Genomic DNA, 27,711 nt, shown 5'->3' with positions numbered 1-27,711 from the left:
AGTAAGATGTGTAAATTAGGATATACTTTTTTTTAAAAGAAAGCTATGTAAAATATATTCGTGCCTAATTTATTTTTACCTAATAGAGAGTATGTGAAAGAACAAGAGGGAAGGGAGAATCAACACAATTGATCAAAGCATCAAAAACTCTGAAAATATATGTAATGTGCAACACTTAAGTACCTCCCATCAACACAAAGAGGCAAGTTGAAAATGACTTCACTTCCTTTTTTGAGACATACTTAGTTCTTATGTTTCTGCAACATTCACTTTTGATTTTTTGTATATGTCGTTCTCCTGTTTACATTATTGTAATCACTGTGTATATTGTATTTATGGCTCTGCTTACTTCACTGCATGAGTTCATTAAAACCTTTTCATGATTCTCTGTATTGATCACTTTCATAATATCTTCCATCACAGTAATATTCCATTATATTAATAAAATCACAATGGGTATTACCTTTGTTTCCAAATCTTTGATATCACCATTACTATAAATTTTGGAATATATGGTAATTTTCTTCTCATCAATGGCCTTCTTGGAGTAGCCCAGTAAAGGAACAATCTCTCAGGGAAAGTATACAAATAGTTTGGTCACTTTACTGATAACCTCAAATTATTTACAAAATCGTTGTACCAATTCACATCAAAACTTACAATGGGGGGCAGCTGGGTAGCTCAGTGGATTGAGAGTCAGGCGTAGAGAGGGGAGGTCCTAGGTTCAAATCTGGCCTCAGACACTTCCCAGCTGTGTGACCCTGGGCAAGTCATTTGACCCCCTTTGCCTAGCCATTACCACTCTTCTGCCTTGGAGTCAATACTCAGTACTGACTCCAAGATGGAAGGTAAGGGTTTAAAAAAAAAAAAACCCTACAATGTACAGCATCATAACCATAAGCCTCTCTTACATAGAAAGTTCAACCTGTTGTCAACTTTGCTAATTTGCTGAGTATGAGATGAAAATAGAATTCTTTTGAATTTCATTTCTTTATTATTATTATTATTATTTATTTATATTATTATATTCTGGAAAATTATTTAATATGGTTGCTAATACTTAATAATACTGATGAAAATTGTTTGTTTTGCCACTTATCTACTGGAGGATGGCTTTTGTTTTATAAATCTATACCTATACCTATATAGTGTGTAATCAGAATGTTACCCTAAAAAAACTACAAATCCAAGAACCCAATTCTCCTCACATTATGCCCTGACATATGGAGAACATAAATTTGCTGTAGTCCGGCCTTTTCCTCTCTTGTCTTCCTGTCGGGGCTTTGGTAGAACAGGCAACGAGAACTTAGTAACGAGGTCTTAATTTTGTTAAATAATTAGGTTTTTATCTTCTATTTCCTTTTTATTCCTTCTATTTCAAGGGATTATTAATAAACTTTATAAAATATAACACTTGGAATATTGGGTATTAATTTAAATCCTACATTTATGGTGACCAGAAGTGGGGTTAGGAACCCTTAATTAAAAAATCATGTTTCTCCTGCCACGGCCTTCTTGCCCTCCTCTTCTGGGGAACTCCAAATGCTGCTGCTTCTGCCTCCCTCCCTAATTGCCTGGATGGTCCTTGAAGCCTGAAGCTTCTGCCACCAATGCCGCTGCTGCTGCTGCACTAGAGGTTCTTGCAAGCCACTTTCCTTGTGGCTGGTAAAGAATAAACCCCTGTGTTCCTCTTACATTTCAAATAGCTGAGTAATTTGGAAGCCTGAGTATTTTTTGAAGGCAACAATCAGCCTCTTAAAGATTTTTACCTGAGAAAAAGCTTCTACCCTCTCTTAAGTCCCCTGCCCACATGGGTCTCAAGCCTGTGGTAGCTTGGAACTGATAGGCTTTCTAGCCTAGGAACTGCCTACCCCCATTTACTTACCAGGTCAATTTAAAACTAACCCAGCGGGTTAACCCATGTTTCTGACTATAGAGTGGGGACTGAGGTGTCACATGGCCCCTAGCATTTTTCCCTAGGGTGGAGGGAAAGGAAGGGTACTCTTCCTAACAGGAAGTAGATTTGCAACTAATTTAATAAGGAGAATCACAAGCATTGCACAGTTTCCTGCTTATCTCAAACAACTCCCATGCCAGAAGAGCATTATAGAGTTCGCACAGCTCAAAATTTTGGGGTACCTTCTCTTACTACTATTCCTGGCAATTAGCTTGAGTAATCCTGAGATTCTGGGGGGAAGATTCATCTCCCTACAACTCCATGACATTTTGGCCTGCCCAGTCTCTGCAACACATCCAATGTGGGATTCATCCACACTATGCTCAGTGTGGGTATAGGGAACCCAAGAGGTGTGACCAAAGGAAGCTAGATGGATGATGATACTGAGGAGGGGAAGGAACCTTAAAGAGTCTCGAAGTGAATTTGTAAGCCTTTTCAGACTCTATCTTTAACTCTTTCAGTTTTGTTCTCCAAATAGTGAAGAATTTTCTGTAATGCAGCCATTGGAATTGGAAAAAAAAAAAGGACTATTGAATTCAGTGCCTGTATCCTGTCACATATATTGTATTTACTGATTATTTCTTTTAAGATTTAATTTTGTTTAAGTTCACATATTTATCTAATCTATTTTGTTATATTCTGTTAATATATTCTGTTATTCTATGTCACTTTAAATTACTGTGTTTTGGCTATTAGCTATATGTTGTTACACTGTTGTTATTTGCACTGTCCTACTACCTTTATTTGTACCTCCTCGTATGACTGGACTGGAAAAAAATACCATTATAAAAGTTCATAAACAACTTGTGCAAACCCATTTCCATGGCAAAAATCATAGGTCCTTATGGATGCTGGTTTGTCATCAGATTGATCAAGATCACATGTTGCCTAAATGGCCTTGTGTACCTTTTTGTCTTTGATAATTGTCACATCGATGATGATGGATCAACTCCATCAAACAGGTTACAACCTATATACAACCATTAGAAAATTTAATGACCTAAAAAATTTAATTGATTTGAAGGGGACTTTAGAAATTATTTTTAGATATCCAGTAGCAACACTGCCTCTGACCAATCATTTATCTACTTTTGAGTTGTTTGTAACAAGATGTAAAGGTTCTATTTAGTAGCTGAAGTGAAGTCCTGTAGCACTATTATATTTCCCACCTCCACATTTATAAAAATATAACGGATGAGATGTCTGAAGTGATTTTTACTATTGTAGCCTTTGCCTCCACATTGCAATGGATGGGACATATGATGTCATGCCTTTTTCACCTGTTACAATCTCATACTAGAGGAGGGAGGTTCATCCAGAGTTGATAAAGTTTTTTCTAGGGGACATGGTACCCCTGAATGGCCCATGAGAGGGAGCATTTCTCTTGAATCTGTAAGAGAAGGTTTGATATCTTAGAGAGAAATAAAAAGGAAAAAGCTGCCGAATTCTACAGCAGTGGGGGATGGGCAGAAAAAGGAACTCAGAACATTGGAGAGAGAGGAGAGCCGAACTGATCCAGCAGTTGGGGAACAGAGATTTCTGTCTGGTATCATAGACCAGATGGGTAGCTCCAAATGGCTCCCTGATCCAGTGATCTTCTCTCTGTGATTCCTGACCCAGATCCCAACAGAACACACGCTAATTGTTCAGGACTTTGAAAAATTAGCTGTCCAACAAAGAAAATTTTCCATCTACCTCCTTAAATCTGCTCGGGACACTTATTGTGCAGCCAAGAACCAGAGTCCTCGTTATTTTGACCCCAAGGGGTCAGGTGAAATAACCTGATCTGCCTTGACTTTGGGGGAAGGTTATTAGCTAGTTAAGGATCCCTTCTCCCTCCTTCCTTCTTGAACACTAAATCTTTATCCTCCATCTGCCCTGTACTCTTTTCTGTTTCCCTCTAATACATTTAGTTAAAGAAAGACTCAAGAACTGACTCAAATATTACTAGAGGGAAACTTGAGAATAAGGGGGAGAGAGGTGACTTTCTCTCCCCAAAGAGAAGAGAACTTACTACCATAAGCCTCTTCAATAAGATCCTTGCATAGAACCCAGCAGTTAAAAGCTGAAGGCAGCCTGGGGGGGGATATAAATTCCTTTTATCACCCCCATTTTACCCTCTATTACAAAAACTATTACAAAGCCTAGTAGCTTCTGAATGGTTTTTTATATTTGTAATTCCTCAGCTTACTCTACCCTTCCACTAGAATGATCTAGATTCTTGGTGACATTGTGGACCCAAAAGGTTTTCATCAGGAGTACAGAGGTTGGTGGTTTTTCTGGGCTCCTCTGACAAATTTTGGAATAATGGCAGTAATAGACTTTGTTAAAAATATCTCAGCCAACGTTGAAAGATTGGCTAGATCTGGAGAACTTGTGACAGGTAAACATAAGCTTCAGTGGCTATAGAGACTCATGTGAATCTTAATGATTGCAGATTTGTTTGCTATTGTCATTAAATGTGCTCTTGTGATGATCTTGAGGATTTTGGTACTTCTTGAATGTGAATTAGCTGTTATACTAGTGTTTTGAAAAGTTATTACTTGGTAAAAATCATTTGCACTCACACTGTGAATCATAGCTAAGGTAAGAAGGAAATAGATCTCATTTGGGGGTGAGAAACCTTTGTATTCAACCTCTCATTGGGCAAACACAGTATGACACTGATTATGAACTATATATATTTGATTTTTTAAATTTTATTATTGCTTTTCTTTGTATGTGAAATAAAAGTATGATTTTCTTTTTTTTCTCATTTTTTGTACTTGAAGCATGTTACCAGTATTAATAGTTTTTTGATTTTGTACTATTGTAAGTTTTCAATATCCATTAGCCCTAATATTACGGCATACCCAAAAGCTTTAGATTATGGAAACCTGCCATTGATTGTTAAATATTATGGGACTTTGAATAATGTTTGTGTCTGATTCCAAAAGGGATCACAAAAGTGCCAGGAAAACATACTTCTCTTTTACACAAAAATCTAGTCCATTTTTTTCTTATACTATGGCAACTTCCTGTAGTCCTGGTTGCCAATGAGTAAGTGCAATACTACTGCATTTGTACTACAGACTTGTGGGGCATAAATTAGTTTATTTGAACCCTGACTTAAGAACCTGTTATGGATTTATTCTTGTTTACTCAGGAATTTTTATACACGTAGATTTTGATATTTTGATTCTGATTTGGAATTTTTCTTTTCTTCCCAAAGTTTAATTTTTTTCTATTTGTTTGCTTCTTTTTTTATGATTTTGATTTTATTTTGACATGACTTATATACCCCATAACTCAAACATGTATCCTGAGTTGACCCAGGTGTTGGTCAACACTCTCCTCAGGAAGGGATTGAATAATTTTCTTTTTTTTTTAAGTATCTATAATTTTTTTATTATGGCATAATAACTATTAGAATATTTGAGTCTAGAGCTTTTGTTTACTTATACAAGAGTATTAAGGATAACAACTATGGCCAAACACAATCTTCATTCAGAGCTCGTTTATAACAATACCAGTTATATAAAAGCCACTAAAAACAGAAACCTTTGGATAAATTCTAAAAATGAATATGCTGGGTATATCCCATAATCTCTCTAAAATGAGGCCAGCTGAGGCTCGTGATAAAAGATGTGGTGTTAATCATTCCCAGAGTAGGAAATCTTTTTTAAACTCCAGATTGGGGAAAAGAAGAAAAGAATTGTAGAATGAAAAATTTTCAGGATCTCTTCACCATAATAATAATGATGAAATTGATGTCCTTAAGCCAGGACTACCATCTGCTTTAACCCAATGTTGACCAGTCTTACCTGCAGCACAAAGGGATTTAAATCATGCCAGAAACCCAACTCAAAGCAGAAAAGCACTCCATCCCTCTGTCCCTCTTTTATTCACCTATGCATGAGCTCCCTGAAGACTAGAGCTAGTCTCTGAACCTGATACAGTGCATGATAGTGTATATTAGGTATTTAATAAATGTTTGCTCAAGTGCTTGCTGATACGATTTGTGGCAAAAACAGGGTACCAGTATCTGTAGTAATGCACATCGATGTGGTCCAGAAGGGACAACAAAATTGAGTACCAGCCGCATCCAATTTCAGCAGTTCTACTGAGGCCTAGAATCACCAAGGTAGACACTTTAGCACAATCCAGTCATTCATAGTAGACAAAGGAAAAGTCCCAAAAACCTGTTCTGTTCTGGCCAGTTTTCTTTTGCTCTAAGTGTTGGTGGTTGATATGCTTGATGAATTTTAGAGTTTCTCAATCTCTGTAAACCAATGCCAGTGAATTCTCTTCTGGAGTCACTATTAGGAGCTCTTCATCTTCACCTTTGGCAGTGTAGGAAGTAAAGCCACCATATTCTGTTTTCCATCCTTTACAGCCACAGTAGAAAAGCAGGTCCAAGGCAAATTCAGTATTTTTAGTGTCATGCACTAAAGTGTAGTGACCATTCTTCCAATATCTCAGCTCTCCAGTGCATGTGGGGACAGCTGATTTATTCTTTGCCTCTTCATTCTCTGATTCTAGAGCTGTTTCTATCTTGCTTTGTTGGCTTGTGTGGCCACTGGCCTCCTGGTAGTTTTCTTGTTTAGAAGGACCATGGCTAATTTCTTCACTTTCTTCTTCATCATTGTCTGTCTGGTCCTCATCATCCTCATCTGAAGAGACCAGGAAATGAAGCTTCAGGCCTGTGAAGTTGGACAGCAGCAAGAACAGGACCTCAGAGCAAAATAACTCCATGCATTCCCTTAAGATATCTGGAAGCTTCTCTTCCTTAGCTGTTTCATAAAACCTTTTATTGGGGGGACCTCGTTTGCTCCATTCTAGATCTTCTTTCTCCAAAGCCTCACATATTTTTTCATATTTTTCATACTTGAAAAATTCCTTCAACAGAATTTCAGAGCACTCTTCAAAATCCTCTTGAATTTGAGCCTGGGAATCAATGTCCATATAGATTGGGTTAATCCATTCATATAAAATTTCATTATCTCGTAAAATGTGAGGGCTACAAGGTAGGAGGGGCTCAAAATAGCTTGAGGACCTTGTCTGAGAAGGACCACGAAACCAGCCACTTATAGATAGCTGACATTTTCCTTCAAACAGAACTTATGAAACCTGATGTTAGGACACTTGAGACACTTCAAAGAAAACCAAGGTGTTCCAAGATGGGACAAGAGACTTAACAGTCTGTTCCGACTGGAAATGTTCATCTGTACTGTACAAGTCCAAGGTACCACCAAGGCTCTTGTCCCAAGGAAGAACAAGATATAGAATAAAAGCAATTCTTCTTCCTTCCAATTCATCATCATGGAATAACGGGATATCTGTATACTAATACTTAGCATAGGAGATATCAACAGTAGATTCCAAGTCAATCAAAACAATGTCTGAAAGTCATCTCCGAAAATATTCAAACAGAACTTTCCTTTAAACAGAGATATGAAGTTCGTCTCTATTCTTCAGATCATCCAGTTGTTTGAATTTGTACAAGTCATTGCATTTCTCATGGAAATCCAGATCCAAAAGTTCCTTCTGAAGTCCCTCCAAGAAAGTCTGGCACTGGATGAAGTTTGGGATCACACAGTATTGGAAAGGATCTGGGTCCATAATTATGGCCTCATGACTGAACCTGGTCCTCCGGCTCCAGGCCTCAGCCACCTGCGTTTTCACCGTTTCCTCACAGAGAGTAGCCGAGAACTCTCCTGTCAATTCGTGCTTCCCCTTCTTCTTTCATTCTGAGACAGGTCCCTGATCCGTGCGCTGTTTCCCACTCATACCTTTGGATCCCCTCACCTCCAAGACACAGGGACTACTATAAGTCACGCGCCATGTGGCAAATGCCATACTATCACATTCACAGGTATCCTGCTCCCCATTCTCTCTGTTCCTCAATTCTCTGGATGAGCTTCACAAAGCCACACCATAGTTCTCTCCAGGTCTCAGCAAATTTCTGCCATTTGGAGACAATGGGAGGGGGTCAGGATCAGTATATGAAGTTAGGTTTTGCTTCTTCTATGACTGAAAAGGGAAAACAGATACAGAATAGATAACAGCATGAAGGGAGGAGTTTTGTTTGTTTTGAGACAGTCTTTGAATCTCATCAAGACTGGAAGTGAAACCCATGTACCAAATCCCACTATCATCAGCAGGAGAATTTTGACTTTTGCTATTCTGAGTTGGGACAGTTCATCCATCCATAGGCAGCTCCTGAGGGCTCATCATACTGATGCTGGATTTGATACATTCATTCTGCTATGCCCACTCTAAAACAAAATTTGTGAACTCAAGTCATTCACCAGCATTTGCCTACCTGGTAGCAGAAATCACAGACACATACCATTATGCCTGGGTAGTGAAGGTTTTTTAAAAGATGAAGGAGATGAGTATGTTTAAGGTTAGCAAGGTAATACCTAGTAGATAGTAAGAGATTAAAGTTTATAAAAAGAAGGCAACATCTGAAAAAAACAAAATGCTTATGAAAAAGAGATGGAATCTAGAGTTCTTGTAGAAGAGTTATCTTCAGAAAGGGAAAAAAATTCCTCATTATCAGAGTTTGGGGTAAAAGAGGAAAGGTGGGGTGGAGATGATGACAAAGATTTTTGAGATGAAAAGGTTAAAAGAGATAAAAGATAGGAAACCAGATGGAAAAACAGAAAGCTTGAAATAATTCCACTCTTCTTTATATAATGGGAAAAACTGACTGATAAGCCTAATAATGACTAATTAGTATTCATCAAGTTTTTAAAGATTTTTTTTAAAGGGCTAAGCAGATATAAAATAGCATTATGTTGCTTTTTTTCTTCACTGTACTCTTTTAAATTCTTTCCATAACAGTTATAAGACATGTCTTTATCTAAGGCAACCTAACTGGAGGAAAATGTAAAATTATACCACACACCCCCTTCCTCCAAAAAATTTTATTTACTATAAATGCTTTTCCCTAATTAGGAATTTACTAATTTGATCTCTTAGAGAAATATTTCATCACAACTGGAAAAGAAGATAGAAATTATACATTTCATGGTTATTCTACAGGTTTCAACATTGGAACTAAGTTCTATAATTAGGTTTTTGTAAATATTTTATAATATGTGTATAAGAAAAGTGGAATTTTTTTTCTTCAAAGTCCTTTGAGACTAGAACAATTAACACTGTCCATATCCATCATATATTTTCCTAATTAGCCACAAATTTACAATAAATTTCCTGAAGAAAGGGAGGAAATCTAAACTCACAAAGAAAAATCAAATACAGAAACCCATTATCAGATGCTATTTAGACTTTATATTTTCATTAACAAAATTAATAATAGCTAGCATTTGTATAGTATTTTGACATTTGTGAAACATTTCACATATTAATTCATTTGATCTCTTTACAACCCTGTAGGATAGATACTATCATTATATCTGTTATATAGATGAAGAAACTGGGGCACAGAAAGATTAAGTTACTTGCCCAGAGTTAAACACCTAATAAGTGTACAATGTAGGATTGGAACTCAGGTGTTCCTGACTCCAAATACCATTATGCTTTTACGTTTTGAGGGCTTTTTTTTAAAGTAGCATGATAAATAATATTTTACTGTTGTGCAGTCATTTAGGCATATCTAACTCTTCATGATTCTATTTGGGGTTTACTTGGCAAAGATATAAGAATGATTTGACATCTCCTTCTCCAATAGATTAAGGCAAAAGTGACTTACCCACAGTTACATAGCTAGTGAGAATCTGAGACTGAATTTGAACTCTGGTTTTCCTAATTCAAGTCCAGCTCTCTAAACACTGATAGCTGCCTCTCATAATTATGCTTTAGTAAATCACTATGATCTCCCTCCAATTCTAAACATTCTTATATTTCTCAAAAATTTAAAAACAACAGAAAAAATCAGCCGAGGCAGAGAATTAAGAATTCAAAGCACTTTTCCCATTAAAAATTGAGACTAATGATATATATTTGAAGATAAAACATTCGGGGGCAAAAGTTGAGAAAAGGAAGACTCAATTCATACTTACTGTGGGCTATGTACTGAAATTAGCCCCAAACATTTAATGAAAAAAAAAAATTGGTCCAGTAGAACATAGCTTCTGCATTCAACTTGGCAAAATCTAAATAGCTTAACAAAATTCTTTCAGAATTCCATAAAACAGCAACAATGAGGAAAGGAAACCAATATAGCATGCCAGAAGGTACAATAAGAACACACAGCAGCATGATGCTCAGTGAAAGTCCTAGGCATGTTTGTTTTACAATCTCAGAGCCAAATAAGTAGGTGGATCCAATTAGAAATATAGAACTGTTGCTGCTTGGTGCAGGGTGGCTTTCAATTTCTCTGTTCTCTCACCACTCTCCAACATCAACTTCTCTAATAATCTGCTAAAATTATTTTAATCAGTTACTCAACACAATTCTGCTATAAGAAGTGTGCCACTCAATTCACTATGGATACAACTTAGTGAATCAGAGCTCTATATGTAAAGCAACATATACATTGTGTAGATTTTTGTCAAAATTTAACTTACTCAGTTAAAAGTAAATAGTGAGAGGGCAACTGGTTAGCTCAGTGGATTGAGAGCCAAGCCCACAGACAGGAGGTCCTGGGTTCAAATATGGACTCAGATGCTTCCTAGCTGGGTGACCCTGGGTAACTCACTTTACCCCCATTACCATGCCCTTACCACTTTTCTTCCTTAGAACCAATACACGGTATTAATTCTAAGACAGAAGGTAAGGGCTTAAAAAAAAAAGTAAATGGTGTAAAGTAGGTTGTGCAGGAAACCTATATTAAAATGGCATATAGATATGGTAGTTATCTGAATATGGGTAACTAACAATGTTCTACAACTCAATACCCATGGCATGCCAAAAGACTATTCCAGAATACTCAAATACCTTTATTCTCCCTCTCATCTTTATTCAGATACATACCAATTACCATTCTAACCCTATATTTCCACCCATTTCATGCCTTAGATTCCATTCTCATGACAATCAACAATCAGAATGGCCATTTCCCATCAGGGACAGTGGTTTCTGAACAACTGTTCCTATTAGATATAAGGGACTAGGCTAGGCAGACATTAGAGATACAAAATAAGGGAAATCCCAGGAATGACAGTGGAATATAATTATATAGTCATGTAAGTTATATAATTGGTAAAAGTAATAATTATGAATGAAAATCATAAATAATTAAAGTCAGTACACACAACGATACTATAATCTTTCATTCTTTGCTTTAATCTGAAGAAGAAAAAAAAGACAACTTTCCTGAAACATTATGAACAGGTCAAAAAAAGAATATTGAAAAAAGACTAGTCTTTGTTGCTTTTACTTTTTATTTTAATTAACAGAATGAGAAAAAAAACTGTTTGAAAAAGCACTAGATAATAAAACTACAATTTATTATTAATTCTATTTTTACAATAAGCTTCTATTTTAAGGGAAGATTTTTGAAAATCAATTACTATTTATTTTCAAGGACCTTTTAAAAATATTTGAACCTACATTTTTAGACATATATTACTAAGTTGTGAGGTTCAAAAACAATTCAGTAGTTAGGGCACTAAATCTGAAGTCAGCAAGCCCTGAGCTCAAATCTAGCCTAAGATACTTATTAGCTGTGTGACTCTAGACAAGTCATTTAACCTCTTTCTGCCTCAGTTTCTTCATTTGTAAAAGGGGATAACAGGACCTACCCTCTTTACCACTTCAGATTGCTTTGAGTATCAAATGAGATATCTGCAAAGTGCTTTGTAAACATTTTTAAAAAGTATATAAACTCTAGAAATTTATTGTTAAAGTTGAACTTTTATCACTAGAAGAATTCTTTTTTTTTGGAATTAGGCATGTATACAGTATGCTACAAATCATCAAGAAATGGTTCCATTACAACAAGCATTTAAAGGCCTATTATGAAAAAGGTGCTATAATGGATATGAGTATACTAAATGAAAAGCTCCTATCTTCAAAGATCTTTTATTTTACTGTAAACTACTGGTTTGTGCTATAAAAAGAAATGCAAAAATAACTATTTTTCAATAACCTTCATCCTCCCAGTTTGGCTACATTATTCTAGCAAAGGTAGTCAACCACATCTCAATTCTCTAATGTTTGGAAATTGGCTTGTTAAAGCAAATTGTCCTACAATAAATTAACCAAAAAACAATGTTGCCCAGATTCAATCAATTATAGCACCAATGAAAAGAAACAAAGGCAAGTTAATGCAAAATACTTGTTTTAGAATACATTTTTGTATTTGCATCTGAAATGTAACTAAGTTTATATATCTTAGAACTCACAACCTTAAAAAATGCTCACTGTAAAGTATTGTGGTAGAGGCATGCATGCAAAGGACAGAAGCTTGAAATTGATCATCTCTCAGTCAAATAAACATTCCACTTGGAATGTGACTGGGAAACAGAGGCAAGAGCCAACTGCTGGACTGAAGCTGAAGGCTTTTGACTTGCTGGCTGAGGTGAAAGAAGAAGCTGGTTATTTATCTCTGGGACTTGGAATAATCAAGTTGGAGGTGGCCTGGCTGACTTGAAGACAGAAAAGGAGAGGGACCATAGTCCTTATATCTCTCTCTGACTGGTTCTGTTTCATGCTAGTGACACTCACTGTAGAGAATAGGGATATTCTACCCCTCTTACCTTATCCTCCACGCTTGTCCTGTCTTCCCCAAATAAGCCCCTTGTTTGACAAAGAAGATTAAGAACTATTTCATTGAAACCTCACAGCTCACACTGAGTGACTTGAAGGAGACTGAAGAAGGGGGTAGGGGAGGCTGAAAGGCTTTTGAAGAGGGAGGAAAAGGGAGGAGGTTAGGCAAAAAGAAGATAACTGCCTGATCCATTAGTTATCTAGTATCCATCAATATACACCCTCAAATATCATCTATTACACTATATGCTATGATAATTATAATGAGAGAGAAGGTAGTAAGCCTTTCTACTGGGCCTACCATATGACAGACTCTTTGCTAAGTGCTTTCTACAAATATTATCTTATGTGACCCTTACAACAACCATAAGAGGTTAAGGGACCCAGGGTCAAACAGCAATTAAGTTTCTAAAGCAGGACAGGAACTCAGGTCTTACTGACCCCAGGCTGAGTGTTCTATTCACTCTGCCATTTGGCTGTCTCTAAATAGAAAACCTCTAATAAATGAAGAAATCACAAATTATTAATAATCTGTCCCACCTCCAACTCTGGAGTCAAGAGTTCAAATCTCACTTTTGATGTATAATCATCTAAGTGAGTTGGGCAAGTAATTTAATTTCTCTAGTCTCCATTTCAAATGAGAAACCTGGAATAGATGATTTCTGACATCCCTTACAACCCTACATCTAGGATTCGATAATTATAATCTCTTTAATAGCCAAGTTAATGGCCTTTTTGCTCCTTATCCTTCTTGACCTCTCTGCAGCATATAATACTCACTAATAGTATGTGTAACATTGTTCTTTCTCAGTACACATCTGTGTTAAGACCTTGCCTCCTTGGTTAATTTAGTTTTTCCCCAATAGTCAAGAAAGTTTGTCAGCTAGATTTTATTAGTCCAGAGAACTGCAGCTTGAGCTGACATGCCTTTCTAAGGCCAGCATAAGAGAAGTCAGAACACTTTAGCCTAGAATCAACACATACCCCTTCTATAAATGCATATTTCCATATGGAAACAAGGCTGACTGTTTACCTGAACCAGCACTGTATCCTTGTCTGAACATACTTTTCATGCTATGGCTAAGTAAACTTCCTTTTTAACTGTCAGGTAGTCTATAAATGTCCCATTTTATTGAAATAACAAACGTGAACCACTAGAAAAGTCTGTGTGAGACCTAGCCCATAATACTCTTCTCACTATTTGGCCTTTCTTCAGCATCTATTATTAAGTCATCATCGAAGTCTTATCACCTAATTGTGGAAATGCCCCCAACACTCTATCATGTATTCTCTTCTTTCTTAGTCAAACAGAATCAGAAATGTGAAATATTTCATTAACATTAAAATTATATTAAAATATTAGCTATTACTAGCTTGTATCTTCTTAATGATCAATATTTCCCACAAGTTGATTACTTATATACCGATGACTCCCACATAAACACTTCCTACTTGAGCTACATACTTACTCACAGGAACTCAAACTCATTATTTCCAAAATCGAAATACATTCTTTTGCCCCCAAAACATTCTCCTTCTGTTATCCCTTAGTCTATCAAGGACATCATCATTCTTCTAGTTACCCACGATTACAATCTCAGTGTCATTCTTAACACTTTACTACTACTTATTCTCTATATTCAATTAGCTACTAGCTCTTGCTGCTTCTGCCATTCTAAAATTTTTGACAAGTTCCTTGTCTACATTTCTAGTCCACTGCTTCTTCCCTGTTCTTTTACTATGATCGTCCCATTTTAGCTTCCCTGGCTCCATTCTCTTCTCCAAGCCATCTTTTCACACAACCACCAAAGTAAAATGCCTAAAAGGTCAGGTCTGACCACATCACTTCCCTTGATCAGAAAGTTTTAGGAGTTCTCTCTCACCTCTTAAGAAAAAAAAAGGAAATTCTTCTATTCAACATTTAAAGTTCTTCAAAATCTGGCTTCTGACCACATTTCCTAGCATATTACAAAACATTCACCCCTCCAATCAAATTGTCTTACTTCTTACTCTTCACAGCCAACATTCCTTCTCTCAACTTTTTGCCTTTCCACAGACTATCATCTATCTCTGGAATCATTATGATTTTTAAAATTTTTTTAATTTCTTCATATATGTAAATATTGTTTACACTGATAGAATGTAAACTTTTCTATTACAGGAACTGTCTTATTTTTGTCTTTGTATCTCCAGTTACTAGCATGGCCCATGTTAGACTCTTAATAAAGCCCTAATGATCGAAAAACTATGCATTTTGATCACTAACTAGATATATATCCACCTTAATTTTTCACTATCTTATAAAATTTCTTCTCCCCTCTGCTTCAATTACAGGTTCTTCATTATTCTATAAATACTAAAAGTTCATTGCTGTCTCTATGAATTTGCTCATGTTGTTCCCTCTAGTCAAAAATGTGTTCCTCCCTTCTCTGGGTCTATGCAAATTCTTCCACTCCCTCAAAAACCAATTCAATTCCTTCTGCCTCCAAGACGTTGCCCTCTTAACTTAAATAGCATTTACAATGTATAACATATATCTAGTAACTAATTATAGTGTGTCTTGTATGACCCCTTTTTTAATATTAACTTCATCACCCTGAGTAAGTTGCAAATTTCTTGAAGGCAAGTGTCAGTCAGTAAGTAAAGATTATTAGATGCCCACTCTATGCCAGGGGATCGTATAAAGTACTGGGAATACAAAGGCATAAAAATAGTCCCTGCACTCAAAGCCTTCATAGTTTAATGATGGAAACAACATACAAACAACTATGTACAACCAAGATATGTATGTAACTGCCAGCAGCCACAAATTAATATTCATGGATGGACACCATAGAAGGGAAGCTAAAGACTGAGGGAAAATGGGTAGAGGGGTTTGAGAGAGAGAGTGAACACAAATAAAGGAAGAAAGACTCAGAGACAAAGAGTTCAACAACATGGGCTCCAGAGTGCCTGCTCCTCCAATGGTAGAAAGAGAAAGAGCTACATGTGTCCCCAATCTTTTATTGGAGAATCAAGGAATGGGTGATGGGAAGTAGTTAATGAATATGTGATATGGCAGAGAATTTAATACTGGCTCAGTTCACAACCACAAGATCAAAGAGGAGGAAGCTAAGATAAGTTAGGACTCAGTATCCCCACCTAGAGGTTCAATTGACATTTGGCCTTCAGGTTTAAGGAATGGTCAACATACCATAAGCTTTGTTACAAGGCTTAAGTAATCTATCATGAAGTTTGGTACATGAGCATATAATACTTTCAATGTTAGTTCATGCTTAGATCCACGTGTATGTATAAAATAAATTGAAGGCAACTAAGAAAAGGAAGGCACCATGTTTTGTATAATTATTTTTCTGTATTCTAACACTATTCAGAGCAATAAATTGTATAACATTAGATTAGCTGCTTTTTAATGTAATTCAATGCTATAAATTAAAAGTATAGATTTTATTATAAATATATAAAAGTAAAAATTATAATTTATTTTAATCAGATCACCTATATTAAGAGTTTATTTCTAACTCCAACTCTGGCCTCTCACTAGATGGTCTTAGGCAAATCATTTCATCTCAGTGATTATAATCCTAACAAGGGAGTACAACTAGAATACCTCTAGCATTCTTTCTGAGACCAGTCCTAGAGACAGGAGGTACTGAATTCAAATCTTACTTCAGACATTTCCCAACAATAGCTGATGTTGGGCAACACACAACAGGCAATTGCCTAGCCTTTAACACTCTTCAATCTTTGAACTGATACTTAGTATCCATTCTAAGATGGAAGGTAAGGGTATATATATATATATATATATATATATATATATATATATATATATATATATATATAAAGAAACCTAATAGGGATTTTTTTGGCTTAAATTATTATTGATTTACAGACTTTAAATAAAATTCTCCTTTATTTGCTTCACCTTCACTAATACAAAATGTTACCTTAAAAACAAGTCTAGCACATCTTCTCAATATTTGTCTGTATACTGTATACTGCCTGCTAAAAAGCAGCCAACAATTCAACTACAACCTTAAGTCAACAATTATTCTTTTTAAGACCCTATAGTTTAGCTCCTAATGAAGGACTTCTATCTTTTGTGGAAGAGGCATGAAGAAAGAGAGGATTTTCAAGCAAGACAAGCATGCAAACCAAAGTAAAGGACCTGATCGGTCAATCAAGGTGAAGATTCCAAACGGAATGTTCCCAGGAAAGGCAGTTGGAGCTGGCCAGGGGAGATGAACTGAGAAAATTTTCTCTCTGGGATTACTGACCAAGGGAGAGATTTCTTCTCTGGAGTTACTGACGAAGGGAGACTGGCTTTTTCTGATCTAGGCAGAGACCTTTGGGGGCTTCTGGAATTAATCTGAGAAGAAATTAACTTTTGTTGGTGGTTTTGTGTAATAGGAAGAAGAAAGATTTAACAGTTGTCCATCTCTCTGACTGTCCCTGACTCACAGTTGTGACAGGACTAACAATTTCCATAATCATCCTAATTCTCCTTATAGATTAGGGTCACCCCTATCCCTCTTACCTCAATCCTCGTCCTGTTGTTCCCAATAAAGGGGTTTATTGAGGAAAGAAGAGAAATTTTTCTTCATAAATCTTATAGTCCACTCATGGAGGAGGGAGGAAGCCAAAAGGCTTCAGGACGAGGGTGGTTAAGGGAGGTGAAGGAAGAGTGGAGGGTAGGAAACAGTTTGATCTATTAGCCATCAGTAGTTAATCAATAGGCAACACCAGAGCACCCCTCTCTCTCTGCATCTCTCTATCTATCTCCATTTACAACTAGGCACCTTGAGGTTTCCCCTGGTAGTAGAATCTCCATTTATAATTAGTTTCCTGAAGGTTCCCCTAATGTCTCTCTAGTCTGCCAGAGTATCCATTTACAACAAGAAATAGTTCCACAGATTATCACTTTATTACAAATGGCTGTAGATTATCTCTTTAACTAGAAATATATTCAACACAGATTATCTTCTTTATTACACTGTCTACCACAGATATCAGTATAACAGAGTTTAAATTTCCTTAAATGTTAATTCTACATTAATGATGTAAATATAAATATAATTTTAATATAGAACTTGGAAGATAACCAATTATTTCTGAGAAAGGAAGGAATGATGGATAAAAGACAGAAAGGAATAGGGGGTGTAAAAACTGCAACACTACATATTATTATAGTATTAGGTTAAAATCAAATAAACTAATAGTTACTTGAGCAGTTTACTCCCAGATGATTTTTTATAATCATTGAATATTGATTTTACTTCTTTAGGAAAGATCACAAGCACATTATTCTGTGAATCTTTCATCAACTATAACCTCAGACAGAATATATTATGTATGAAAATACTTAAACCATGCTTCAGAATCACAATTAATTAGGACAATATTTTATTTAAACCATTTGCCATTTACATGAATCAAACCACAGATTGCCTAACTTAAAGATAACCCATTAAATACTGTAAATATTTCAAAGAATAATTGAAAAGAAATCAGAAAATCAGTACATGTCAAATAAAGTCATTTTGTTTTAGGATAGGCAAAAATTGAAAGGTACTTGTCATCATATCACCATCTATTCTCTGATAACTATCTGGACACATTTTTTTTTAAACCCTTACCTTCCTTCTTGGAGTCAATACTGGGTATTGGCTCCAAGGCAGAAGATAAGGGCTAGGCAATGGGGGTTAAGTGCCTTGCCCAAGGTCACACAGCTGGGAAGTGTCTGAGGCCAGATTCGAACCTAGGACCTCCCATCTCTAGGTCTGACTCTCAATCCACTGAGCCACCCCAGCTGCCCCCTAGGCACATTTTTTTTAAAACCATTTCCTTCCATCTTGGAATAAATACTGTGTATTCGTTCCAAGGCAGAAGAGTGGTAAGAGCTAGGCAATGGGAGTTAAGTGACTTGCCCAGAGTGACACAGCTGGGAAGTGTCTGAGGCCAGATTTGTACCTAGGACCTTCCATCTTTAGGCTTAGCTCTCAATCCCCTGAGCTACCCAGCTGCCCCCTGTCTGGACACATTTTTAACTGAGATAAGTACTCTTGAGAAAAGGAGTAAGTTGCTTTGGTACCCTTAAAAGCAGAAAAATTTCTTCATGAAAGCTAGATTCTCATCATTTCATCCTTTCTGAACACACCAACAATAGCACTGTAATTTCTTAAATATAATATTTATATCAATGAAACATAATTCAAAATATACTTCTCTGTTTTTGAACACATGGCAAAATAACTGAAGCAAGATACAAAAATTGGTACATGAAGGACATAGTATTAATATCGATTCTATTGTTAAAATCAAAATGAAGAAAACAACACACAGGATTTCCATTATTAAAGAAAATGTATTTATATAGAGATATAGATATGCATTATAAATGTATAGATATAATGGGTTGCAAAATCTTTAGCTTTAAAAGTTCAAAATTGCATCAAAATTTTTGAGACATTTTGTATATATTCTCTTAAGTTCATCATTAGAATGGTATTTTTGCAAAAAAAAAATTTTTTAAACCATCATCATATAAAAGGTTACTTTCTACTATTTTAATCCTGTTACTGCAGAAATATAAAGAACTGAGGTGAAAAAGTTTATCTATAGATTTGACGAAGTGGTTATTTAGTTTCTTGATTCATACTGTAATATTTTGGTTGATATTATTTTCCTTTTTAACAAACTTTTCTTGAAGAATGAACTACTAGAGAAATAAGTTTGGGGGGATGCAAACATTAAAAATATGACTGCTTTTTTGGTAGTGCTCCACCGCAATTCTAGTCACCGAAGTTTGAAACGTGGGTATCAACCACCTCACCTCCTCCTTCCCCTTTATTCCCCATTGCCAATAAATTGCCAAGTTTTGCCAGTTGTACTTTCACATCATTTCTAGCATCTAGTCACTTCTTTCCATTCATAAAGCCATGGGAAACTCCTCACTGATTTCCTCATTCAATTTTCTTCTTTCAAAGTCATCCTCTATACAGCTGACAAATTCCTAAAGAAAAAGTCTGACCATTTCACTTCTCTGATTAAAAATATTCAGGTTCCAATAATCTTCCACTCTTCTTAGCAGATGTCAGGGACTAGACTGTGAATGGAATAAAGATGCTATATTAGCCTAACTCAAATTTTTTTCTTTCATTTTTGTTACAAGAAATGGCTCAGATTGAAGGAGATATTTTCAGAAGGAAGATAACATAAAAACAAACCAAAAATTTATTTTAAATGTTCATCTTTGCAATAAGAGAAACAGAAATCTAGAGATTAAGGTTTTACTTAAAAATGTTAAAACCTTGGTTCAGATTGCAATTATGATCATTACTAGCTACTCCACAATGGTTGAAGACATTTAGCATCCCTGAATCTCAGTTTATTTGAAAAATAGAGATAATAATGGCTACAATAACTACAAAAAATTGGTGTGAGGATCAAAGGAGAAAATTAATATAGGTAATGTACTCTATAAACATTAAAGTCCAATATGTGTAAGTTATTATGATGATGATGAAAGGATTGTTTTGTTTATAAAATTTACTAACATTTCCATTATCTTTATAAACAAAAACCTTATAGTTAAAAAGCTGAATAAAAAGTTCAATTAAAGTCCACTTAGATATGTGTCAGAAAATAAATTTCATAGTTCTATTATTTCTAAGTATATGATCATACAAGAATCTAGGAGTAACAACAATCTAGAAAACACATTAGACTGAAAACTTAGGAAAAACAAACAAACCACTAAGTCATTTTCCCAACTTAAGTTAGTATAAAGATACATCCTATACACCAGGAACAGTCAAGCCCAAGGATGCAGGCACCAAGACCTAAAAAAGGATCAAAGCCATCTACATGGGCATGAGTACTCAGGACCCAGGGAAGAACAGAAGACTCAAATTTTTTGCAGAGTACAGGAACAGGTGTCAAATAGCAGCTCTAAAAAAAACTATCAAGTTGAAGGTCTCCTATATACTAACATTTGAAGAGAGCACATGTGTCAAGAGGAAGAACAGTAGAAAAATCAGATCAGGAATCATGGACCAAAGGGGAGCCTTAAATTCTGTCAATCTGAACCTTCAAAATTTTCTAGGTGGCTTAAAGTCACTGAATATAGCTGCAGTCTATTGAGGCTTCCAAAATGGATGTATCCATCAGCATGTTGTTCAGACTCCAAACCAAGGTCAGAAACTTACAGATTTCAGACCAGGAGAATAGAAGACAGATTTTTCCCAGATCACACAACTTTAGGAGCACTGGAAATATGCAGGTACCTGACCTGGAATATTCCTTATATACTAAAATGACACAAAAACCATGCCCTAAGGAATCACAATCAGGATTGCATATGACTTAAGAACTATCACAGGGGGTAGCTGGGTAGCTCAGTGGATTTAGAGTCAGGCCTAGAGAGGGGAGGTCCTAGGTTCAAATCTGGCCTCAGACACTTCCCAGCTGTGTGACCCTGGGCAAGTCATTTGACCCCCATTGCCTAGCCCTTACCACTCTTCTACCTTGGAGCCAATACACATTATTGACTCCAAGACGGAAGGTATGGATTTAAAAAAAAAAAAGAGAGAGAGAGACGGAGTCAAGATGGCGGCCTAGAAGGAGCAGAAATTCAGAGCTCTGAAAACCCTTCCTTACCGATCACAAACTGAATGCTCCTAGGGGACTAAAAACCAAACTTAACAATAAGACAGAACCAAGGAACCCTCCTGCTGGACTTAATTCAAAAGGTACTCCCCACCCCCCCGAAAAGCTGGAATCCGAAAACAGTCATGTTTAAGGGGAAGACAGAAGGAAGGTCCCAGGACCCATCACCCCTCCCACCCAGAGCGCTGAGATTCCAGAAGCAGCAGGAACTTCTGGGCAAGCAAAGGTGCTGATCTGAAGGGCAAAGCTTGAGAGCAAGGCTGGCGAAGTTCAGAGCATCCAACACAGACGTTGGGGAAGGAGCTAGAGAGGTAACATAGACCTGGCAGCCTGGTCAGAGCTTTGGAGATCCTACATATTTGCTCCAGCCTTCCAGGAAGTTTAGGACTCAGAGCACACCCAGCCCAAATAAGCTGAACTTAATCCCATCAAAAGTCTCCAGAACTCAGGGAAGCCCAGGCTCCCCACCCATCCTCATTGACTGGTGGACTTTAAGCCAATCAAAACCCTCCAGAGGACAGGGAAGCTCAAACCCCCAACAATCCTCCCCCAGAGACTACACCGAGAGATCTTCTGTTAAAGCTCCAAGAGGGGAGACTGATAGAAGTCCCCCAAAAAAACAAAAAAAAATGAGAGGAACAAGAGCACAGACAAATACGGGGAGTAAAGAAGGGGTGAATTTGAGCAAACAACAGAAAAAGAAATAAGAAACTACAATAGATAGCCTCTACTCAGCAAATGGAACAGAAAGGGAGAGATCAGCAAACGATAAATCAGAAATCCCAGCTAATTGGACACAGGCTGTGGAAGAACTCAAAACACAACTAAGAGACGCTGAAAAAAATTGAGAAAAGAACTTAAAAATTAAGATAAGTCATCTGGAAACAGAGGCAGTTGAACTAAAACGAGAAAATAGTATCTTGAAAGCCAAAATCAACCAGCTAGAAAATGAGGCAAAGGAGACGAAAGATGAGGCAAAGGAGATGGAAGAAGAGGTAAATAGGATGAAAGATGATCTTCAAAGAAAATCAGACCAGAAGGAAAAGGATGACCAAAAAGCCAGAGCTGAAACCCAATCTTTAAGAACCAGAATACAACAACTGGAATTAAGTGAGCTCACAAGGCAGCAGGACACTATAAAACAAAACAAAAAGAATGAAAAAATTGAGGAAAATGTGAAGCATCTCATTCACAAAACAGACGATTTAGATAATGGTTCAAGAAGAGACAATTTAAGAATCATTGGACTACCAGAAGACCACGACAAAAGAAAAATCCTGGACATAATACTAGAGGAAATTATCCAGAAAAACTGTCCCAATATCCTAGAAGAAAAGGGGAAAGTGGAGATCAAAAGAATACACAAATCACCCCCTGTATTTAATCCCCAACTGACAACACCAAGAAATGTTATAGCCAAATTCAAAACCTATCAGACCAAAGAAAAGATATTACAAGCTGCCAAGAAGAAGCCATTCAGATACCACGGAAACACGGTGAGAATAACACAGGATCTGGCTGCATCCACACTGAAGGACCGAAAGGCATGGAATATGATATTCCGTAAAGCAAGGGAACTAGGTCTACAACCGAGAATAAAATACCCATCAAAACTGACTATATACTTACAGGGGAAAGTATGGTCATTCAACACAATAGAAGAATTCCAAGCATTCGTAAAGAAAAGATCAGACCTGAACAGAAAATTTGATGTCCAAGCACAGAACTAAAGAGAATCATCAAAAGGTAATTAAAAAAAAGAGGGGGGGGAGAAAAAAACAACAACAAAAATTTTTTAAGAGATTCAAAAAGTTAAAATGATATGTATCCCCATAAGAAAATAAGTCATTGGTAACTCTTAAAAACTGTTGCTATCACATGGGCAGCTAGAAGAATTACACTTAGAGGGAACAGTGACAAACTGTATAGGATGAAAGGACAAGACATAAATAGGTATATAGAAATATGCATGCATAAATACATATACGTATGTGTATGTGTATATATATATATATATATATACATATATATACAACCAGAGCTAAAAAAAGAGGTTAATACTAAAAGAAATGGGAAAAGAAACAAATGGAGGTAAATTTATATGTCACAAAGAAGCTCATGGCGGGAGGGGGGAGAACATCAATACACTGGAAGGGTAAAGAGGTTGGAGATAAGAAATACTCAACTCTTACGTGCTTTGAAACTGACCCAAAGAGGGAAGAACAATCCAATCCATTGGGAAAGAGAATAGATTTGCACCCTATAGGGGGGTAGAAGGGTAAAAGATGGACTGGTGGGGAGGGAAGCAGTACAAGAGAGGGAGAGGGTGGGGAGGGGATTTTAAAAAGACTACAAGGGAAAATAAGGGAGGGAATAAGAAGGGACAAGGGTAGAAATGGAAATAAAATAAGGGGGGGGGGGACTAGGGGGACTGACTATAAACAAACATCGGTGTAGAAGGAAATAGCAAAAGAAGAAAAGGCAGGACCAGTAGTAGAAATCAAAATCCTGGGAAATACATAGCTAGTAATCATAACTCTGAATGTGAATGGAATGAACTCACCCATAAAATGCAAACGAATAGCAGAGTGGAACCCTACCATATGCTGTCTGCAAGAAACACACATGAGGAAGGTAGATACGCATAGGGTGAAAGTAAGAAGATAGAGCCAAATCTATTGGGCATCAACTGATAAAAAGAAGGCAGGAGTAGCAATCATGATATTTGACAAAAAGCCAAAGTAAAAATAAATCTAGTTAAAAGAGATAGGGAAGCTAATTACATCCTGATAAAAGGCAGTATAGACAGTGAGGAAATATCTGTACTCAACATGTATGCACTAAATGGCAGAGCATCCAAATTTCTAAAGGAGAAACTAGAGGAGCTCAAGGATGAAATAGGTAGAAAAACTATATTAGTGGGATATCTGAACCTTCCTCTATCCGAACTAGATAAATCAAACCAAAAAATAAATAAGAAAGAGGTGAGAGAAATAAATGAAATCTTAGAAAAATTAGAGTTAGTAGACATATGGAGAAAAATAAATAGGGACAAAAAGGAATACACCTTCTTTTCAGCAGCACATGGTACATTCACAAAAATTGACCATGTATTAGCGCACAAAATCATTGTAAACAACTGCAAAAGGGCAGAAATAATAAATGCAACCTTCTGAGACCACAATGCAATAAAAATAATAATTAGTAAGGGTACATGGAGAGATAAATAAAAAATTAATTGGAAATTAAACAATATGATTCTCTAAAACCGGCTAATTAAAGAACAAATCATAGAAACAATTAATAACTTCATTGAAGAAAATGACAATGGTGAGACATCCTTTCAAAACCTATGGGATGCATCCAAAGCAGTACTCAGGGGGAAATTTATATCCTTGAGTACATATATAAAAAAATTAAGAAGGGCAGAGGTCAATGAATTGGGCATGCAAATTTAAAAAACTAGAAACTGAACAAATTAAAAATCCTCAGATGAAGACTAAATTAGAAATCCTGAAAATCAAAGGAGAAATTAATAAAATTGAAAGTCAAAGAACTATTGATTTAATAAATAAGACTAGAAGCTGGTACTTTGAAAAAACAAACAAAATAGACAAAGTACTTGTCAGTATAATTAAAGAAAGGAAAGAAAAAAACCAAATTAACAGTATCCAAGATGAAAAGGGAGACCTCACCTCTAATGAAGAGGAAATCAAGACAATCGTTAAAAACTACTATGCCCAATTACATGGCAACAAATATGGCAATCTAAGTGATATGGAAGAATACTTACAAAAATATAAATTGCCTAGACTAAAAGAAGAAAAAATAAATTACCTAAACAACCCCATATCAGAAAAAGAAATTGAACAAGCCATCAAACTCCCTAAGAAAAAATCCTCAGGTCCAGACAGATTCACAAATGAATTCTATCAAACATTCAAAGAACAGCTAATCCCAATATTATACAAACTATTTGTCAGAATAAGCAAAGAAGGAATTCTACCAAATTCTTTTTATGACACAAACATGGTATTGATCCCAAAGCCAGACAGGTCAAAAACAGAAAGAAAACTATAAGTCAATCTCCCTAATGAATATAGATGCAAAAATCTTAAATAGGATACTAGCAAAAAGACTCCAGCAAGTCATCACAAGGGTTATCCACTATGATCAGGTCGGATTCATACCAGGAATGCAAGGATGGTTCAATATTAGGAAAACCATCCACATAATTGACCATATAAACAAGGAAACCGACAAAAATCACATGATTATCTCAATAGATGCAGAAAAAGCCTTTGACAAAATATAACACCCATTCCTATTGAAAACACTAGAAAGTATAGGAATAGAAGGGTCATTCCTAAAAATAATAAACAGTATATATCTAAAACCATCAGGAAACATCATCTGCAATGGGGATAAACTCGAAGTCTTCCCAATAAGATCAGGAGTCAAACAACTCAAATGACCGTTATCACCTTTATTATTTAATATTGTACTAAAAACACTAGCAGTAGCAATTACAGAAGAAAAAGAAATTTAAGGTATTAAAATTGGCAATGAGGAGACCAAGCTGTCACTCTTTGCGGATGATATAATGATTTACTTAAAGAATCCTAGGGAATCAACCAAAAAGCTAATCGAAATAATCAAGAACTTTAGCAAAGTTGCAGGATACAAAATAAACCTGCATAAGTCATCAGCATTTCTATATATCTCCAACCCATTTCAGCAGCAAGAATTAGAAAGAGAAATTCCATTTAAAGTCATCCGAGACAATATAAAATACTTAAGAATCTATCTGCCGAGACAAACACAGGAACTATATGAACACAACTACAAAACACTCTCCACACAATTAAAACTAGATCTAAACAATTGGAAAAAACATTGCTTGCTCATGAGTGGGATGAGCTAACATAATAAAAATGACCATCCTACCCAAATTTATCTATCTATTTGAACTACCATTGAACTACCAAAAATCTTTTTTACTGATTTAGAAAAAAAATGTAACAAAGTTCATTTGGAAGAACAAAGGATCAAGGATATCCAGGGAAATAATGAAAAAAAAAATACAAAGGAGGGTGGCCTTGCAGTCCCGGATCTCAAACTATATTACAAAGCAGTGGTCATCAAAACAATTTGGTACTGGCTAAGAGACAGAAAGGAGGATCAGTGGAATAGACTTGGGGTAAATGACCTCAACAAGACAGTCTATGACAAACCCAAAGACCCCAGCTTTTGGGACAAAAATCCACTATTTGATAAAAAAAAAATGCTGGGAAAATTGGAAGACAGAGTGGGAAAGATTAGATTTGGATCAACACCTCACACCCTACACCAAGATAAACTCAGAATGGGTAAATATAAAGGTTGAAAATGACTTGAATATAAAGAAAGAAACTAAGTAAATTGGGTGAACACAGAATAGTATACATGTCAGACATTTGGGAAGAGAAAGATTATAAAACCAAGCAAGAAATAGAAAGAATCACAAAATGTAAAATAAATAATTTTGACTACATCAAATTAAAAAGTTTTTGTACAAACAAAATCAATGTAACTAAAATTAGAAGGGAAGCAACAAACTGGGAAATAATCTTCATAACAAAAACCTCTGACAAAGGTCTAATTACTCAAATTTATAAAGTGCTAAACCAGTTGTACAAAAAATCAAGGCATTCTCCAATTGAAAAACGGGCAAGGGACATGAATAGGCAGTTTTCAGTTAAAGATATCAAAACTATTAATAAGCACATGAAAAAGTGTTCTAAATCTCTTATAATCAGAGAAATGCAAATCAAAACAACTCTGAAGTATCACCTCTCACACCTAGCATATGGGCCAACATGACAGCAACAGAAAGTAATGAATGCTGGAGGGGATGTGGCAAAGTAGGGACATTAATTCATTGCTGGTGGAGTTGTGAATTAATCCAACCATTCTGGAGGGCAATTTGGAATTATGCCCAAAGGGCGATAAAAGACTGTCTGCCCTTTGATCCAGCCATAACACTGCTGGGTTTGTACCCCAAAGAGATAATAAGGAAAAAGACCTGTACAAGAATATTCATAGCTGTGCTCTTTGTGGTGGCAAAAAAATGGAAAGTGAGGGGATGCCCTTCAATTGGGGAATGGCTGAATAAATTGTGGTATATGTTGGTGATGGAATACTATTGTGCTAAAAAGAATAATAAAGTGGAGGAATTCCATGGAGACTGGAACTACCTCCAGGAAGTGATGCAGAGTCAGAGGAGCAGAACCAGGAGAACATTGTACACAGAGACTGATACACTGTGGTACAATCAAAGGTAATGGACTTCTCCATTAATGGCTTTACAATGTCCCTGAACAATCTGCAGGGATCTATGAGAAAAAAAAAAACTATCCTAAAGCAGAGGACAAACTGAGGGAGTA

The 27,711-nt window shown here is 36.1% G+C and overlaps 1 protein-coding gene and 1 pseudogene across 9 annotated transcripts in view; both read right to left on the bottom strand.

The window, feature by feature from the left end:
- The window catches only part of TULP4 (TUB like protein 4), a 369,572-nt gene that overhangs the window by 261,939 nt on the left and 79,922 nt on the right, over window positions 1-27,711 (bottom strand). The window lies entirely within an intron of this gene.
- Window positions 5,962-7,936, bottom strand: LOC103100007 (prolyl 3-hydroxylase OGFOD1-like; annotated as a pseudogene).

Source organism: Monodelphis domestica, chromosome 2, assembly GCF_027887165.1.
Source record: "Monodelphis domestica isolate mMonDom1 chromosome 2, mMonDom1.pri, whole genome shotgun sequence".
Classification (NCBI taxonomy): Eukaryota; Metazoa; Chordata; class Mammalia; order Didelphimorphia; family Didelphidae; genus Monodelphis; species Monodelphis domestica.
This window is presented reverse-complemented; position numbering and strand designations above follow the sequence as displayed.